Genomic DNA, 14,794 nt, shown 5'->3' with positions numbered 1-14,794 from the left:
GAATTGTGGATATATCTCGTAGAATTCAAATCCTCATGATATTTCTGATAATTCCGGTATTAGGTTTAATCAAAGATTTCTCAGGATAAAGATTAAGAATTAATTAAATTTTGAATTTTAGACTGGTATTCGTTTAAACTTAATAGCATCCCAAAAGCCGTTGGGTTATAAATCGACGACGCGCAGACTTTACCATTTTTAAATTACCCAATCAAAAAAGAAGAATTAAATAATTGACGTTTCTGGAACAGAAAGGATTTTCAAATTTCAAAAATGTTCATTTGTGGACAATTTAAACCTACGAACTTTTGATTTGAGTTTAACTCAATAATTAAATCACCGCGCGTTGTTCAACACGATCTATTTTGATACTGCATTCGAGCTTATGACGTTATTATCTTTATTTTTGATAATGAGGACAGTTGAGTTTTTGGACTGAACAATTCATCTCGAAATAATGCTTGAAATTGGACTTTTAATTAATAAGAGTGAATCCAAAAGAGCTGATATCAGGTCTCATCCTTCCAGAAAGTTTTCTCAAACACAGCTTCGTTTACCATGTGAGTTTTTCCAAAAATAAATACAATAAACGGCTATAAAAACTTGTTGTTTGGAAAGTCTACCTCAAGTTGCCTAATCTATAATTAACTTGTTTCATGATAAAAAATATTATTAAGGAGCTTTTATATTTTTTCTGAGAATTGTGATCAAATAACTTATAAATCGTGCGAAAAGGAATTAAATAAAAAAAACTGGGTTTTGAATGTATAAAACAACTTGTCCAGGTAAACATCGAAATACTTAATTTTCAGGATCAGTTGAATATTCAAAAATATGAATAAAGTTACAATTGATTTTTCAAAAATTAGTTAGAGAAAACTTTGTAAGTAAATAAATGAAGTTTCCGTTTCCGTTTGTTGATATATTATTAGAATGAATTTTACATTTAACGAATAGCACTTGTCAAATCGTTAAGCAGAAAAAGCGGGCATTTCATTTCGCTAAAGCATCTCCAAAGAATATCGAGTTTGTGTGTGTTTTTGCCCGTTTTCCAAGGATAAATTCGAAAGAGAATTTTCTCATGTTTCAATACGAAATTACTTGTAATGCAAATTCAGATTTATTATAAAATTTCGTTTCTATATGTTACGTATATGACACTTCACAGTGCCATGTACTAGCTTGAATGTTCTATGGTCATCTGGCAAGTGACAGTTGGGAAGCGGGGGACTTAGATAGTTAGGTTAGAACATATAGAGGAACGAAGTAAAACGTGTTCTCAAAACTAATCGTGTTTTATTTAAATAATAATATTAAAGCTAACCTGAAACATGGTGTCAGGTGTGAATTAACAAGAAGAGTGAGTTTAATAAATATAAAATACAGAACTTTAGTTGAGAATAAGATTTTAATATGGATTCAAGCGGATTTAAACCGCCATCAAGTCTTGTATTTGATCAAAACCTTCATAAAAATTATGAGAAGTTTAAACAACATTTCGAAATTTACTTAAAAGCAACCGAATTAAGTGGAAAGTCAGATGAACGCAAAATCGCTTTGTTTTTAAACTCCGCTGGTGAGGAGGCTATAGAAGTATTCAGCACATTAAGTCTATCAGAAGATCAAAAAGGAAATTACAAAGAAGTCATAGCAGCTTTTGACAATTATTGTAAACCACGCAATAATGAAACGTTTGATCGTTTCAAATTTTTCTCAAGAAATCAGACAGAGGGAGAAAGCATGGATCATTTTATAAAAGACTTGAAATTATTAGCTAAACCGTGCAATTTTGGAACTCAAGAAGATAGTCTTATAAGAGATAGAATAATTTTAGGGGTCCAAGATCATAATTTGCAAGAAAAACTATTGGGAATAAATATTTAAATCTGGAAACTGCAGAAAGCACTTGTAGAACAACAGAAGCTACTAAGCTTCAAGCAAAAGATTTAAACAAGGAAGAAGTGAATTTAATTCGAAGAAGAGGATACAGTCAAGGTGACCCTAGTACTAGCGACAGTGGCAATAATAACGGAAGAGAGTACAGGTGCTTGAAATGTGGCAGAAGACACACCAAAGGCAAGTGTTTTGCTTTCGGAAAAAACTACGCTAAGTGTGGACTGGAAGGACATTTTGCTGTAGGATGCAAAACAGGATACAATAAAAAAGATAACTTTAGTAACAGTAAGATAAATAAGAACAAAGGTAAATATTTTAACAGTCACAATAGAAATATAAATAGTAATCAACATGTAAATCTTGTTGATGAAAATGATTCGAGTGATGAAGATTTTGTTATTAACAATCTAACTGTATTCAATATTTATGAGAATGATAATTCAGAACTTGAAAAAATATGGACAGAAAATGTATGTATTGATAATAGTGTAATTAAGTTTAAGGTTGATTCTGGAGCTCAATGTAATGTGCTTCCAATAAGTTATATAAAAAAATTAGAAAGGGAGAATGACATAATACATTCAGAGCAAAGTATTATAGCCTATGGCAACAATAAAATCAGAGTTGTAGGAAGTATAATTTTAAAATGTTTAATTAAAAATAATATTCAAAATGTAAAGTTCTTGGTTGTAGATATACGAGGCAAACCTATTCTTGGATTAAAAACCTGTGTAAAATTAAATATAATATGCAAGCTGGATGAAGTTAACTTAAAGAATAAAAGAGATCCTAAAGAAAATTTCATCAATCAGAATAAAAAGTTGTTTGAAGGTACTGGTAAGGTTCAGTTTAAATATAGGATTTTATTAAAAGAGGGTTACAAACCAGTTGTAAGTAATTGCAGAAGAGTCGCTGAAAAAATTAAAGGAAAGCTAAAAAACACTTTGGATGAGTTAGTAGACAAAGATATAATTGAGAAGGTCGATGAACCTTCAGAATGGGTAAGTAATATAGTATGTGTCAAAAAACCTAATTCAGACAAGTTAAGAATCTGTTTAGACCCTATACATTTAAATAAGTATATTTGTATAGATAGGCATCCTATACCAACAACAGAAGAAATAGGCTTAAAATTAAAGGGGAAAAGTATCTACAGTGTGATAGATATGTCAGATGCCTTCTATCACATAGGATTGGTTAAAGATAGCCAAAAATTATGCACATTTATAACACCATTCGGTAAATATCGTTTTAAGAGGTTATGTTTTGGTCTATCATGTAGTCCAGAAGTTTTCCAACGAGTAAATGAAAGAATTTTCGGAGATTTAAATATCCCAATATATTTTGATGACTTAATAATTGCTGGTAAAGACGAAAGAGAACATGATTTGATAATGAATAAAGTACTAGAGAGAGTTAAACAGTTTAATGTAAGATTTAATGCTAACAAGTTACAATACAAAGTAAAGGAAGTAAAATACTTGGGGCAGGTTTATTCCAAAGAGGGGATAAAACCAAATAATTCATATGTAGAGGCAATAATGGCTTTAGAAGCGCCAAAAAATAAAAAAGAATTGCTGAGAATTCTGGGCATGGTAAATTACTTAACGAAATTTATACCAAAGATGTCAGAAATAGTAGCGCCTCTAAGAGGTTTAATAAAAAATAACGTAAATTTCTTGTGGACTGCTGATCATGAAAATACATTTAGCAATCTGAAAAAAGTTATAGGTAATTTACCAACCCTTAAAATATTTAACCCAAACTTACCTATTACAGTACAAAGTGATAGTTCCCAGTATGGAGTGGGAGGGTGCCTTATGCAAGGAGGTCAACCCATAGCATTTTGCTCAAGACGTCTTACTGAAACCGAGACAAGGTACGCACAAATAGAAAAGGAGTATTTATCAATTTGTTTTAGTCTAATTAAGTTTCATCCGTTTGTTTACGGTAATAAGATAACAGTACAAACCGATCACAAGCCAATAATTGGCATTCAGCAAAAAGATATTAATAAAATTACGTCCAGACTACAGAGAATGCGCTTGAAAATCTTAAAATATAATTTCGAAGTTGAGTACATACCAGGTTCAAAGATGTATATAGCTGATCTTTTAAGTAGGTCATTCATAAAAGACAAAGTAAATGAAGATTGTGAAATGGAAGAGGTTGTGCATACGATTGACATTGAAAGACCCATTACAAATAGTCGATTAGCTGAGGTAAGCAAGGAAACTTTGTATGATAGTACTCTTAAAAAAGTTACTGAATATTGCATTAAAGGTTGGCCAGATAAAAAAGTATTGGGTAACACTGAACTAAAGCAGTATTATAAAATAAAAGACGATCTACTGGTTCGCCATGGAATTTTATTTTTCAACGAGCGAATTTGCGTACCCAAAAAACTACAAAATCATATGACTAGAGAGCTACATAAATCCCATTTTGGCATGGAAAAAACAAAGAAGTGGGCAAGGAAAATATTATACTGGCCGGGTATAATAACTGATATTGAAAATTTTATTTCAAGGTGTCGCATATGTGAGAAATTCAGCAGAAATAAAATAAAAGAACCGCTAATAGCGCACGAGGTACCTAAATATCCATTTGAGATAGTGGGGTCTGATATATTAGAATAAGCATCAAAATATTATTTAGTTGTAGTCGATTACTACAGCAATTGGATCGAATTGAAAGAAATACAAAGAAAAAGTATAGATGAAATCTTAAAACAATTAAAAGTAATATTTTCTAATTTTGGATTACCTGCAAAGTTTATATTTGATAACAATCCCTACAACAGCTTTAAATTTAAAGAATTTTGTAATCAATACAACATACAATGTGTTTTTACGAGTCCCAAGTACCCAAAGTCGAATGGGTTGGCTGAAAAAGCCGTACACATATGTAAACAGTTATTATAAAAGTGTAACAATGAAGACGAAATATTTGTTCATTTGTTAAATTACAGAGTTACACCACTATGTGGTCTTGAGGCCTCACCTTCAGAGTTATTACAAAGCAGGTTACTAAGAACAGGTTTGCCTATATCCAACAAATTATTGGAACCCGAAACCACTAACGAGTATGGGAAAAAAGTAGAAAGAAAGTTGGCAGTAAAAAGCTATCATGATAAATTTACACGTAGCAGCTCAGATTTTAACGAAAATCAAGATATACTATTTAAATTGAAGAAGGATGGGTATTGAACACCGGGAAAAGTCTTATCAAATACTAATACTCCACGATCATACTTGGTTAGTGATGAAAATGGCAGGGTTTATAAAAGAAATTCTTCCTTTCTAAAAAATACAAAAAATCCAACGGTTATAAATGCGTCAAACAACAACGAAAATATAAACATAAACTGTAAACCTAGTAGTGCTGATGAATCAAGTGAGAACACTTAGTTAGTATTTCAATTATTTCAGTATAAGTCCAAAAAGGGGAGATGTTACGTATATGACACTTCACAGTGCCATGTACTAGCTTGAATGTTCTATGGTCACCTGGCAAGTGACAGTTGGGAAGCGGGAGACTTAGATAGTTAGGTTAGAACATATAGAAGAACGAAGTAAAACGTGTTTTCAAAACTAAACGTGTTTTATTTAAATAATAATATTAAAGCTAACCTGAAACAGTTGCCTCATCAGTAAAAAGAATTGTATCCAGAAAATCTGGGTTAACATTTTGTTTATCTTGCAAAAAATGGATAAATTGTAGACGCTTACGTAAATCTTTAGATAATAAATTCTGAACAGGAGTGTTACGATATGGATGCAATTTTTTCCTCTTCAGTATTCTAAAAATAGATGATTGGCTTATACCTGTTTGCAGACTTAATCGGCGAGTACTGATATCTGGATTCTCCGTAACACAAATTGAAATTTCATCTTCTTCATCGGCAGTGATTTTTTTTGTAGCACCGTGCTCAGTTTTAGAGCGTAAAGACCCCGTTTCACCTAAGCGATTGTAAAGATTTCGGTACAGTTTGTAATTGGATTGCCTTCGATTTGAGTATAATTGTGAATATCATCGAGCCACAGTTGGACCACTATAATTTGACTGAGCAAACACACAAATCATATCGCGCATCTCATTATTTGAGAAATCGTTATGCCTAGGCATTATTTGATAAATAACTATTTCTCTTGTTAATTACTAAAATGTACTAAATGGTACACTAATGTATTACTTATTCTTATTATTATCCAATTATTGCTTTTACACAAACTGTCTAAAAGTGGCTAAAAGATCTTTACGAAAGCGGATTATAAAGTGTATTGAAGTAAATGGTGGACATTTTTAGGCATTTTATATTTTTGTTGACAAATTTGATATTGTTACAAATTTGAGGAATAATAAATTTGTAATTGAAATTTATTGAATTTAGTGTAAATTATGAATCCTCATGCCAAAAAACGCAAAATTGACAATTTTCAAAGAGAAATTGTGAAAACATAAAAAATTATTGCGAAAATCAAAATTTAAATTTAAACTTTGAACACCCCGTATCTTGGAAACTAGCAATATTTGCATAAGGCATGATGAACAGTATCATCATATTTTGAGGTATATCAATCACCCTGTATGAAGGAACTTTTTCAAAATAGCTGTGAAGGCTATGGTCGTTACATATGCCGCTAAAATTCAAGGTACTTGATATATAATATTGGAAGTAATATTTAGTAGTATTTATTCTCAGTATTTAGAACATAGATTAAAAGGTCATCAATACCTTTAAAGAAATAGATCTGCATTAACGAACCACGAAATATCAAAAAAACATTAGCCAGCCAGCCAATTAGTACAAGGCACTTGATATATAATATTACTTCTTTTGTTTTTTGGTGTTTTAGATTTTAATTTAGTCAAATATTTGGATATGGTATTATGTCCTTTATGACTCTTAATAATATATTTATTAAAATAATTTGATAGTTGATGGGAAAGTCCTTGTATTTTATGTTTTAATGTTTCATGTACTGATAGTTTGATAGATCTATCAGCCTAACTTATCACTGATCTTTTTTTTGTGACATAGGATGACATGAAGAGAAGTTCAAATATCTTGATGAACAAATTGGTTTCGTATACCATTCTGTTTTTTTATGATATAAGTTGAATTTTTGATTTACGTTTTCAATTTGATTCTTTGGTACAACAGTAATGCAATCATCTACATATCGGAAAAAGAATGGACTATTTATATCAAGTTTGCTAAGGACAGTTTCCTCGAGATCTTCCATTACTAATTGTGCTTACATGCAGAGTATGCATGCTGCATGCTTTTTTAATTCCGGTAATTATCCAAACTCTTGAAATATTGTGTATAAAATACAAGAGTTTTAACATCATTAAAGTTTTTATCTCAAAATACTCTCCGATTGAGGATCTATCAACTCCATTTGTAAATGAACTGGTGGCTGTGAAACTTCAAAATTGAATGGATTGTTGAAAATTGGGAATTCAATTTTATTCATTTTGCGAAAGACTTCAAATCGATTGTTGAATTCCGTAATGAAATTCTACAGATGTTGACAATAAACTTCCCATTTTTTGGTTCACAGTTCCAAATGATTTTAAATAACGGAAATTCCTCAAAGATTCATTATTTATCTAATTTTCCCACAGTCTCAACTTAGTTTCAAATGCTTGAATATTTGAATACATTTGAGTGACAATCAGATTTTTACCCTGTAATTATATAACGCAAACTTGCAGTTTTTATTATTATTAACATTAACATTAGCATTAACAGTAACTAAAATAACTGAAGGACTATTTAAGTGCGTTCAATTGACAGATAATACAACAGCAAATGAAATTTATTCTGCAATTGAGCATTTGATAGCAGAATATGTACGAGGATGTATTGATATCTAGTTAGCCTAGATCAGTTCCATGCATAAACAAAATATTGCGTTACCATAGCAACGAACAATAACTTATTAGAAGTGTCAGTGTAAATTTTGACGTTAAAAAAGATGTTCAACGATATTATGAAAATCGAAATATTGGAGTATCCAGCAATCATTAAGTATCTTTATTTAAAAGTGGTAAGCAGATTTACGAAGATATACGTAATACCCTTGGTGATCAATATCTTTCGTATGCAAACGTGAAAAATTGGACTGTAAGCATCAAAAGAAGTAAATTTTCTATTCCATTGAAGTGCAAGGGTAGAAGCATCGCGTTCGATCTGTGCTCGATTTGAAAACGATGTAGACTTGGGTACACTTCTACGATCCAGAAATAAAGCAAGAATCGATGGAATGGCAACACTCAGATTCTCCAAGACTAAAAGAAGTTTCGTCTCCAAAAATCAGCTGGAAAAGTTCTTACTTCCGTTTTTTGGGATTGCCATGGAGTAATCATGAGTGATTTTTTGGATAAGGGTAGAACAATAACTGGTGAATCTCTTGTTTCGTACGTACAAAGAAAACAGCTTGACATTTAAGCGTTTCAAAAGTGTTCATCATGTCCCGTTTACGACTTATTGATCAAAATTATTTCAATTTGCTGGTAATATACGGAGAATGTGATAGGGTTATTGAACGAGCGTGTGATACTTTTTATTTTCGATAACTGGATAGACTACGACCCACCTCTGATACTCTTACAGGGCTCATTCATAATTGTAAAACCCACGGTCAGTTTGTTGCATAGTACATTACATAGTAATTGAAGAAGGTGCTGTTGTAGACAATGATGCCAATGAAATTAAAGTCTTGCGATACTTCAAAGCGTATCCTGAAAATTCATTGACCGATGCGGAGAGAGATTTGGGAATATTAGATATGAGTATTCACAGGATTCTTAAAAAACACAAGTTCCATCCGTATTCAATCTCGTTCATACCAAATTTAAAGCCAGGTGACAATAAAAGAATTGCTTTTTGTGAATTTATATTAATTAAAACTCATGAAGACGATAATTTTTTACAAAATTCAATTTGGACAAATGTAAAATTCATTAGAATGAAATATTTAACCGGCGTAACTCTCATTATTGGAGTGATACTAATCCTCAAATGTTGAGTGAAAGACAGTTTCAAGGTACTTGAATTTCAATGTTTATGATGCGATAAAAAATGACTGTATGCTGCTGGTACATTTTTATGGCGAAAATTCGGATTGTAATCTTAGTATTTAAATTTGAGGGTGAATTTTACTTCAAATTTTTGTTTATTTCAGATATCTAAAAAAATTAGAAAATTATTCACATCTAAATCTGATTTGGAATCAGCTGTGATATCAGCACGACGGAGCCCCACCACAACTTTTTACAGACTCATTTTGAGGATTGATGGATAGTACTTTGCATCAATGGCCTCACCGTTCACCAGATATCATCCCATTAGATTTTTTTGTCGCTATCTACAAAAGAAGTCTGCCAGGAAAGAGTTTGGAATGCGTATCAATCAATACGATAAAAAAATAGAACTGCATTAACGAACCATGAAATATCAAAAAAAAAACATTTCAATTCAAAAACATTTCAAACAATTCAATTATTAAGATTCAAAAATTCTTGAAACTGTATCTAATTCACAAAAAGAGAATTTTTAGAAATGGTTAACATTCATACGAACGAAAAAGCTATAAATGATAAAAAATGTGTAAATAATTTAAGTAAAATTTATTGCTCTATTTGGTAAATTCTAATAAATTTAATATATTTAAGATGTGGAAACCAAGGAAAAATTAATTCTTCTTATTAGAACAAAAGAAGACTGTCAGGAAAGAGTTCGGAATACATTTCGATTTTATTATTTCATCCATAATTATGTTGAAAAGAAGTGGACTCTGTGAATCGCCTTGTCGTATTCCTCTTTCCTCGCTGTATAGATTCTCTATGACTTTGATTAAGGTATGGGTTACTTTTCTGTCGTAGAGTAAATGTACAACATCCTCTAACTAAACTCGGTTAAATGCTTTTTGCAGATCAGTAGGCTGGTTTGTTGTATTCGATCGACTTCTCTGCAATCTGTCTTTTAACAAACATTCCATCAGTGCATGAGCTTCCCGTTCTAAATCCTTATTGTCCAGCCGACAGGGATATAATACTATTTATTTTGTTTGTTATTATTTTTGTTGATAGTTTTAATGTTGTACTCAGTAGGTTTATGCCTCTGTAATTCTCTGGCATTTTTTGTCTCTCTTTTTAAACAGAATGGTACTGCATGTTCGCCATTTATCAGGTATTTAGTTAATCAGTTTGGTTAGTTGTTGACCACCGTGCTTAAGCAGTTCATTGGGAATGTTGTCGGGTCCAGGGCTTTTTCTGTTTTTTAATTGTCGGACCGCCAATTCTATGTCTCTGTTATCTATTTGTATATCCTCATTTGTGATTATATCTGTAGTGTTGCGCTCAATAGCATCTTCCTCTCTACTGTATTGTGAGATATTCGACCCAGGTTTCCTTTGTTAAACGAGAATGTTTAGGTACGATTAGTTCGTTGGTCTCTTTTCTCTGATTTTTTATTAATCGCCATTAATCGCTTATTAATTTAGAATCCAGTAGTGAAGAGAAAAATAAATTGCCATTTGAAAAAAATTAAGTTTTTAGATAGCGAAATTCGCCACAATTTTCTGATCATCTTATACGAATTTTTGTCAAGGTTTTCACAGATTTTGAAAGCTGTAAGTGTTATTTGTCCAAAGATATTGGACCTAACTCACTTGAACTTAGAAATATAATTTTTTAGTGGAGGGCATGTGTCCAAAACCATAGCATTCCGTTTAAAATAACGAAGTTTGAATCCACTTCCGGTAGAACCGGAAACTTCAGACAACTGAAATTATTTTAACTAAAACGAGCATTTCGGAAAACCCATGCAAGAAAATTTTCAGAACACTAGTCCCAGTACTTTCCCATATACATATCGAATCAGCACGTCGTGAAGGACCCTGTATATAAAGAAACCACATCTAATGAAATAAATACAAATTCTTTAGGAATTTTCATACTTTTAATTTTTTCTTTGAAATCTAATACATGAAAAAGAGAATTTTTAGGAGTAATTCACATTCATAAGAATCTAGAAAAAAAGCTATGAATGGTTAAAAAGGACCTGAAAAATTTTAGTAAAATTATTAGCACTACTTTGTAAATTCTAATAAAAATACAAATAATTTAATTGACTACTACTATATATTTAAGATGTAAGGAGGGTGATTTTTGTTATTATCAAAGCTTGTAAAAGTTTTTAATATTCAATTTCTTATTTCTTAGACCTTTTGATTTATATTAATGCATCTAAATGCTCTTTTTGTTTTAAAATTTTGAGAAAAAAAAAGATAAATTTTGACGTTTCGCCTTTTTTCAACTCTATCAAAATATGATATGGACACTAACAATTTGCTTATTTATATAGATCTATAGATCACCTTCATCATGAATATCAAAATAAGGATAAAATCAACTTAGAACTTTGTTCTGATAAAAAAAATTAATTTTTCCTGCTATACCAAAGAATCAAATTGAAAACATAAAAAAAATTGAATTCTTATCAAAAAAACTTCATTTCACAATCGAGGTTGAGCAAAATAATAGAATCAATTTTCTTGATGTCACATTATATAAAATTAACAATAACATGAAAACAGAATGGTATACGAAACCAATTTGTTCATCAAGATATTTGAACTTCTCTTCATGCAGGGACGGATTAAGCTAGGGGCTTGGGAGGGCTATAGCCCCGGGCCCCAGGTCCAAGAGTGCCTCATCATTTGGAAATCATTCTGTATTTTTTGATGTGTTGATACCACAAATCTAACGTATTGATATTATTTTGTGAATTTTTCCGGGTTTTCGAATTCCTTAAGAGGGCCCCGTCATTATTTTAGCCCCGGGCCTTATAAACCCTAATCCGGCCCTGTCTTTATGTCATCCTATGTCACAAAAAAAGAACAGTGATAAAAAGTTAGGCTGATAGATCTACCCAACTATCAGATCCTGAATTTAGATGCTTAGCTATTCAAAAAGCAGAAACTGCATTCAAAGATAATAATTATCCGGAAAAAATGATAAATAACATATTCAAGAAAAAAATAAACAGATACTACAATCAATTTAAAAACAAAACAGAAACAACAAAACATTTTTCCTTACCATATGTACAAGGACTTTCCCAACAATTATGGAATTATTTCAATAAATATGAAGTATAAGTGTGTAAGTCATAAAGGACATAATACATTACTAACCTAAACAAATATTTCGCTAAATTGAAATCGAAAACAACAAAAAACAAAAGAAGTAATATACGTATCAAGTGCCTGGTACTAATTGTGACGCTGTTTACATAGGGCAAACATCTCAGTATTTAGAGAATAAATTAAGAGGTCATCAATACGATAAAAAAATAGAACTGCATTAACGAACCATGAAATATCAAAAAAAACTTAAACTCAATTATAAAGATTCGAAAATTCTTGAAACTGAATCTAATACACGAAAAGAGAATTTTTAGAAATTAATACGAACAAAAAAGCTATAAATGATAAAAAAACCTGTAAATAATTTAAGTAAAATTTATAGCTCTATTTTGTAAATTCTAAAAATTTAATATATTTAAGGGAAACGAAGGAAAAATTTATTCTTCTTATTGGAACAAAGCTCTAAGTTGATTTTATCCTTATTTTGATATTCATGATGAAAGTGACCTATAAATCAATATAAATAAGCAAATTGTCATTGTCAATATCATATTTTTATAAAGACTTAAAGAAAAGTCGATACGTCAAAATTTATCTTTCCTTTAAAAACTATCAAAAAAAACTAATTTTGAAACAGAAGAGACCTAAAATCAAGAACATTTAGATGCATTAACATATCAGAAGGTCTAAAAAATAAGAAATTAAAGAAATTTTCATATATTTTAATTAACATTTGATTATTTATGAATTTGAATGAATAACGTTGAATTTTTCTAGGTTAGATAAGGATAAATTGTAGTGAATGATGTTGAATATTGATTGGTGAATTTATGAATAACATCAAATTTGAATAAGTTCAGTCGTTATGAATATAGCTGAATATTTAAAGGTTCGAATAGAAATGACAATAAATTTCATAGATTAGGTCGTTATATGTGAAGTTTAAATTTATTTAGGTGAGGTTAGAGGCGTTGAATTTTTATGGAATATGCTTTTTAAAAATTTGAAAGATATGTATAAATTACACTAAGATTATTTAAATCAGTTTTCTCATTAATACATTGATCATTTTGGGCAATATATGTTGTTTCTAAAGAGTAGTTTGTAGTTTTTTTTCAGCTGTCAAAACTTTGGCAGAATCATTATTCATATTGTGACAAAAAGTACATTGATAGAGTCGAAAATGTCATTGATCAGATAACTTCTCACAAGAGAATATTTAGAGTCCCTATCATTCCAGGTTAAAGTTTTAAAACACTCATACCAAAATCTAACTGGAACATTTACCTTCTATTTGTATGTATTATTACATATTGTCATCCCATTGGCCACTTGACCAAGATCAATTTTAAATATACATTTTCTGTAGGAAAATGGTGAATCTGGTTATCTGTTGAAAAAAAAAACAATCGAAATCAAGTAGAATCAGAAAATGACGATATAAAGTTCCATATAGATTTAGAAGACATCAGTTACCGAAATTTAAGAAGAAAAAAAAAGGAAAAAGTAGCAGAAGATACAACAATTGGAATTAGTGATTCTCGAACTACTGAGATCATTGACCATAAAGATTTTTAAATATCTCGATGATTCAATTACAGATAACAAAATAAAACGGACAAAAAGGATTGGACTGACGACTGATGGTGCACGTGCTATGAAGTGAAGGTTGTAACTTTCATTAAGTCACGCCCTGAGCAATCCCGACTTTTTGCCATTCTGTGTGATAAAATGAATGAAAGTGCTGTCAAGATTGTTTGAGCTTGTTAATGACACACTTCTGACTTTTCTGTTTCTTGTTTTCTGTTTTCAGCACCATTTTCCTCATCATGGTTCTTCACATTACTTTCATCTTGTTTTTCACTTCTGCTTTGCTCATAATCTTTCATCATCCAAGAAATGATTTTATCTTTATATTCTTCACCGAATTCCACATCTCTATGTATTTAAATTTTATTCCAGGGTCGATATACATTATTCGAGTATCCTGAATCATCTGATGTTTCATATTTATCTGTCTATTTTTGAGGTTTTCTGTAGATTTTTGGATTAAAAACGATAGATCATAACACATAACACACAGTTGATGATGAAGCAAACTTAACGACAGTTTGTTATTGTTTTCCCGCAGCCGAAAGCAAACATGGCATTATTCGAACATAGAAGTGCCATGAAAAAGGTAAAAATTGAGTTTTAAAAAATTGATATAAACATATGATTCCATTAAAGCCAGTTTCAAAGAAAATGAAATATTTCGAGGTATATGTATTAATATAGTTTCAAAAATAATAAATTGATGCAAGTATATATTTTGTTGTTGAACTAAGTGGTTTTTAAAATATTTATTTTGTAAATCTATTACGAGAGTTAAAAATATCAAATTAATCAATAAAAATTAAAACAAATTCAGTTGTAGCACCTGCATTATGGAAATATGTATTAATATCTGTTCTCGATAAATAAAGGACATCTATTGTACTTTTACTTAAAATTTGGGATGCCAATTTAACTTTCATTTATTTCTTTTCATAAAAACTATGACTTGTTTTAATTCTTGTCCTCAACCTAAGTCCTTCCTTAACGTGAAGTTGCTTGGGTTTTGGGATGGTTAAAAAATGTTTTTAAGGAATTTGAAAAATCTGCCCCTAAAGACTTAACCCTTTGCCAATTGGCCATGGCATCATCAAATATAATTGACAAAACTTTTACCCAACTTTCACGCATAAATTCATGGC

This window comes from Diorhabda sublineata, chromosome Y (assembly GCF_026230105.1).
Source record: "Diorhabda sublineata isolate icDioSubl1.1 chromosome Y, icDioSubl1.1, whole genome shotgun sequence".
Classification (NCBI taxonomy): Eukaryota; Metazoa; Arthropoda; class Insecta; order Coleoptera; family Chrysomelidae; genus Diorhabda; species Diorhabda sublineata.
Note: the sequence above shows the minus strand (reverse complement) of the source record.